Source organism: Mastomys coucha, unplaced genomic scaffold, assembly GCF_008632895.1.
Source record: "Mastomys coucha isolate ucsf_1 unplaced genomic scaffold, UCSF_Mcou_1 pScaffold15, whole genome shotgun sequence".
NCBI classification, from domain to species: domain Eukaryota; kingdom Metazoa; phylum Chordata; class Mammalia; order Rodentia; family Muridae; genus Mastomys; species Mastomys coucha.
The window spans coordinates 127,070,553-127,076,097 of record NW_022196897.1 but is presented as its reverse complement, the minus strand read 5'-3'; the positions used below and the strand labels follow the sequence as shown (position 1 = coordinate 127,076,097).

The 5,545-nt window shown below is 38.1% G+C and overlaps 1 protein-coding gene across 12 annotated transcripts in view; it reads right to left on the bottom strand.

Annotated features, from left to right (window-relative positions):
• Positions 1 to 5,545, bottom strand: part of Macrod2 (mono-ADP ribosylhydrolase 2) — a 1,944,357-nt gene that overhangs the window by 574,024 nt on the left and 1,364,788 nt on the right. The window lies entirely within an intron of this gene.

Below are 5,545 nucleotides of genomic sequence, written 5' to 3'. Positions count from 1 at the left end.
TCCTTCTCCTCCTCTTCCTCCTCCTCCTCCTCTTCCTTCTTCTCCTTTTTTCTCCTTCTTTTCCTTCTGAAAGCTTTAAATATGAACCCCTGCCCCCAAACCACTAAAGCACACATTTGCTTCAACTCCAGTGACTATGCTTTGGCTAAGATTTCTTTGGGTGAATTAAGTCCCTAAACTTTGTTTTTCTGTCTTTACTCTTGCTTCCCTGCTGTGTCTCTCTGAGGAGGTAAAGGATCTCAATTATTCCTTCCTTTAGATTCTTCCATCCAGGGAGGAAGGTGGAATACAGTGTGCACACATGCAAAGGCTTTCTTTCTCTGAAAATTCTTAGTTTAATCATACTCCCTCCACAAAATACCTGACTCCCCATCCTTCCCCACACACCATTCCCAGATCAAAGCCTGGCTCAAATTGGTGTGGGGATATAGACAAGTACTAAGTTTCTGAAGGCTCTTGAGCCAAGATAGGTGCTATGTAATGAAGGCTGGACTAGAATATCCCTGGGCTTTCTCTGCATCTCGCCTACCATGGTGAGCTCATGTTGAGGTCCTCGACCAAAAAGGAGGCACTGGCACTGCCTTGGAGGTGGGAAAACTACCCCTGTTGCTCTTCTCTGGGATGGGTGAGTAGATTCAATGGTTCCAGCCTGGCAGATTTATAATTTGAGTGGAGGCAACACAAAGGACAGTGAGGGAGGGAACAAAGTATATGTGGGTGTTTAAACAACACTAGTACTTCCAGGACATTCTGAGCCAGGGCTCCATTACACAGACAGACCTGTTCTGTCACAATCTTTACAAATGTCTGGGTCCAGCCTCCCCTCAGGAGACCCCACATCCTACCACCTCTCATCCTCCTCCCTTGTTTTGTACTCTTTTCCCCTCGCCATGTTCTTCTCCCATTGATTCTTCTAGGAAACAATGTATACCAATTCTTCAGGGAAAATGATGCCAACTACAACTGCAGGGCTAACAAATGAAGTTGGTTCCCTGCATACTTTCTTTTCATTTCTCATACACGATCATTAAAGCCTTTATATTACAGCCATTTCTTGCTGATATGTAACATTCTGTAATTTTCATACTCTTGCGAGACCAAAATATATGCAGAAAAGCCTTTAAAAACCTTAGCAACAATAAACCCTGCCTAAAACCAATAGCAAACAACAACCTTTTAGTTTAACAACCTGTGAACATGAATCTGAGTGTGTTACTCTGTGTCACAAGTGTAATTTTTATTTAAGTATTGTAATGGGTTAGCAAATTTGTTTCTAATGCTGCCATGTCTCGTGCTATCAAAGAAGGAAAAAATAAGTGTTTAAAGATTGTTAAAGTTGCTAATATCAAATTTTAGTACAGTGATACAAATCCAGAAACTAGTCCTCCATTTAAAACCAAGGTGCTCTGAAGTTTATTTACAATTTTTATTTGTAAATTTATTGTTTGTATACATATGCATGTGAGTGTGTATACATACAGATATCTGTACATGTGAGTATGAGTGTAACTGTGTGTGACTGTATGTGTCTAAATATGTACATGTCATTTCACTGGCACAGATGTTGTGATGATACTGATCTGCTTTTAGTAACATTACCAGGGCTGGCTATAAAGTCATGGAGTTTACATTCTATCAAATTCATTATATTCCTTGCTAAGTTTATCAGGCATTTAAATACCTAAAGCTGGAGTCTTCACAAAGTCCTATTTAAAATGTAATTGCTCTGTCTAAGTTATTTAAAAGTGAAACAAAATTTAAAACTAAAAAATGATTACCTCCTCTTTCAGACTGCTAACATTGCCCTGCTTGTTTGACAACCAAAGATTAGAGGTCTAAGCTAATGAGGATGAAAAGGCTAGAAGGATAAGGTTCATGGAGGATAGACTATCTAGAAGGATAGAATGGTGTAATGTAAATGAGTCCTGTAGCTCCAGAAAGTTCTCTGTCTTCTTTTTCAGAAGGATGTGAGAATTGTTCTTAAGCCAGTAGCATAGTCTCCAGTGGAGAGCTCAGGAAAAGCACCTCCTATGATTAGCAAGACCCTGACTCATCCAAGCAGATGGAATACATGGTAGGGGACAATTTAGGGAACCCTGGGCTCCTATAAGGCTCTATGAAATAGTCAGCAAAAAAAGAAAGAAAAAAAAGGTAACTTGGGGTCTTAAATACCAAGCAGGACCAATACAAAGCACAACTAATAATAAAATCATTAGTACTATCACAAAACATAGCCTACTCACCCTGCCAGGTTTCTATCTGGACCTGCTCTCTCCAGAGCACCTCATATTCCTAAAGCCTTACAAAGACAGTCATTCAAGTGAGCAGCTCTGGCTCTCTTAAGGCAACATTGCCATATCTTATTGAGAATTCCCACACTACTTTTAGTTAATTTCCTGAGGGAAGTTGTCCCAAAGAACTGGTAGAGTAGATAAAACTGTTAGAGGAACTCTGTGTCATAGATGGGTAAGAGACGATATTGAAACCTTATAATGAATATAACCAGAGTATACAGGGGATACCCGTGGCTCCAGATGGATATGTAGCAGAGGATTGCCTTATCTGGCATCACTGGGAGGGGAGCCCCTTGGTCCTGTGGAGGCTTGATTACCCAGGATGGGGGAACGCTAGGCCACTGAGGCAGGAGTGGGTAGGCAGGTGGGGAAGCAACCTCATAGAGGCAGTGGGGAGGGAGGAGAGGATATGGGACCTGTGGAGGGGAAACTGAGAAGGGGAATAACATTTGAAATGTAAATTTAAAAAGTAACCAATAAAAATTTTACAAAAACAGGGAAGAATACCAAGATAGTTTCTAAGTGTCTTCATTGGGGTTTCTATTGTTGTCATGAAACACCATCACCAAAAGGCAGAGAGGAAGGGGATTTATTTGGCATGAACTTCTAGATCAAAGTCCATCATTGGAAGAAATTGGGAGATGAACTCAAGTAGGTCTGGAACTTGAAGGAAGGAGCTGATACAGAGTCCAAAGAAGAATACTGCTTACTGATGTACTTCCCATGGCTTGATCAGCCTGCTTTCTTATGGAACCCTGGACCAGCAGCTTGGGGATGGCATCATGAGCTGGACCATCCCCCATTTATCACTAACTGAGAAAATGCCTTACAACTGGATCTTATGGAGGCACTTCTTGACTGAAGCTCCTTCATCTCTGATGACTCTAACTTGTGTCAAGTTGACATACAAAAACAGCCAATGAAGTAAGGTGTGGTTTAACAAATTAAATACCATAGCAATTGGTGGATGTCATTGTGGCTGTTACTCATTCTATGCGAGCAATGGAAAATAAGACTAAAATTTTCCATATTTGAGTTTGGATGAGACTTTTTCAACTACCAATTAGGATGAATAAAATTAAAGAGATGAAAGTTGGAGAGCAGTTAGAACATAACGAAACTGGGATAAAATGGTGACAGATATGAACTTTCTCATGATAAAATTAGTAATTTTTCATGAAGGAAATACTTTGGATGGTTTTTGGTATTCAAATGTAGAATGGAGAAAAGCCTGTTCTTTATCAGAAGAATTACTGTTACAATATTAATTAATCTACAAAATTACTTTTAAATACTCATAGTCCTGAATTCAGGAATTCATTATCTTGTCTACTAAACAAATATAGATGCTGTTGTCTGGTTGCTCCTTCAGTTGACAGTGGACTCAGTTTATGAATGAGAATCACAATGACTGATTAAACATATATTTAATCTGATTCATCTTGGAATTAAGTGGGATTTGCATATGGTGGTCAAGGGTCATAAAAAATAAAAAGGTGGCTGAAATGGTAGCACAAACCAAAGGATATATTAGTATAGAAATCATAAAAACTGACATTTTGAAGTACATGAGTCTGATAGCTTAATTAACTGACCATATTGTAGGATGTTGCAGGACACAATCATTTAATTATCTGTTGGGGTTCTAGCTATAGTTTCATAAACAAGAATATTCAGGCCAAAATTATTTACTATATCAAAGTAATACTGTTGTCAGATGTGTATCTAATATGTAACAGGAATCTGTGATGGATGGAGAGCTATGTCAAATACACAGTACTAATAGTTATTTTTAAATAGTTGTATAAGTTGATCATATCAAAATAGTGAATGTGATTCTCACTAATAAGTATATCATGATAAGAATGAAAGTTTTCACTGCATTATTTAAGGTAAAGATTTCTGGGAAGTATGAGCTCTGAAATGTTTTAAGATAATGATTGCTGTTATGGTATTTATTGTTATTATAAAGGTGTATTTTGTTATAAGAGAAAAAATGCAAAGGAGACTGCAACATTGAGTCCCTAAACTCATTCTAATTCTCCTTAAGTCAAAGGTGTCTAGCTGGTTTCTGCTAATGTGGAAATGAATCCTATTAGGGCTAAGGGTCAGGTGGGTAAAATAGGTCATCCATCTTCTTGGGCATTAATTAGTGAGGATAAAGTAGAAAATGCATTATTAGTAAGATAGATAAGAGGATAATGGCTAATGTAACTCTATATGTAAGAGTTTGAACTATGGCCCAATGAGCTCCAATTAATGCATCTTTTGAGTTTGATGCTCTTTCTGATCATAGAAAAGAATAAATGTAGAGGCACCAAGTTGCTAAAAACTCCCAATCTTTTATTAATAAGAGAATGTATTATAGGAATGGGTATTCATAGGGCACAAGGTAGAGTGAGAGAGTTGGGGTTATTAATGAGGTTAATGGACATAAAGTTGCTTTGATAAGTTTTACAGCACTAGGAAGTTGTTGAAGGAGATCGTGAAGATCTACAATGCTTGGTCCTTCTAATAATCATATATCACCTATTCTTTTCCATTCAACAGGAGTTAGAAATGTTATGTTGATGAGAATGAGATAACTAATAAGAGATTAATTAAATATGAAGTTTTAAGCAGAAGGCTTGAACCTCTAAGAACAAGGTTTTAAGTACTTGGTATTTTTCAGGACCTGCCTCCATAACTGGTTATATATTTAGAGTCTTCTGTAGATAGTCACTGGCTTTAGATAATTTCATCTATTGAATGAAGAGTAGAAGTTTGTTGGCACTTACAAGACATCTGGATCTGAGTCCAAGTTACCCATGGAATATATACAAATGGCCAGTCTCAAGAATAGACTCAATTATCAACTTTACTACTCAGCAAGACAGTGAGATGCCCAATATCTATTGATATAAACCCCATGATTCACAAGATAAGACCAGCTAACTTTCTTTTTTCTTAATTTTTATTTATTTATTTTTTTTATTTTAGATATTTTCTTTATTTACATGTGAATTTCTCCATTCCCAGTTTCCCCTCCAGAAAACAAAGAAACAAACAAAAACAACAAAACCAAACCCCTGTTGCATCTCCCTTCCCCATGCCTGCCACCCCGCCCTCTCCCACTTTCTGGCCCTGGCATTCCCCAACACCGGGGCTCAGAACCTTAAAGGGGACGAGGTCCTCTCCTCCTATTGATTGACTTTGCAATCCTCTACCATACACATGCTGCCTGAACAATCAGACCCCTCCATGTGCAGTCC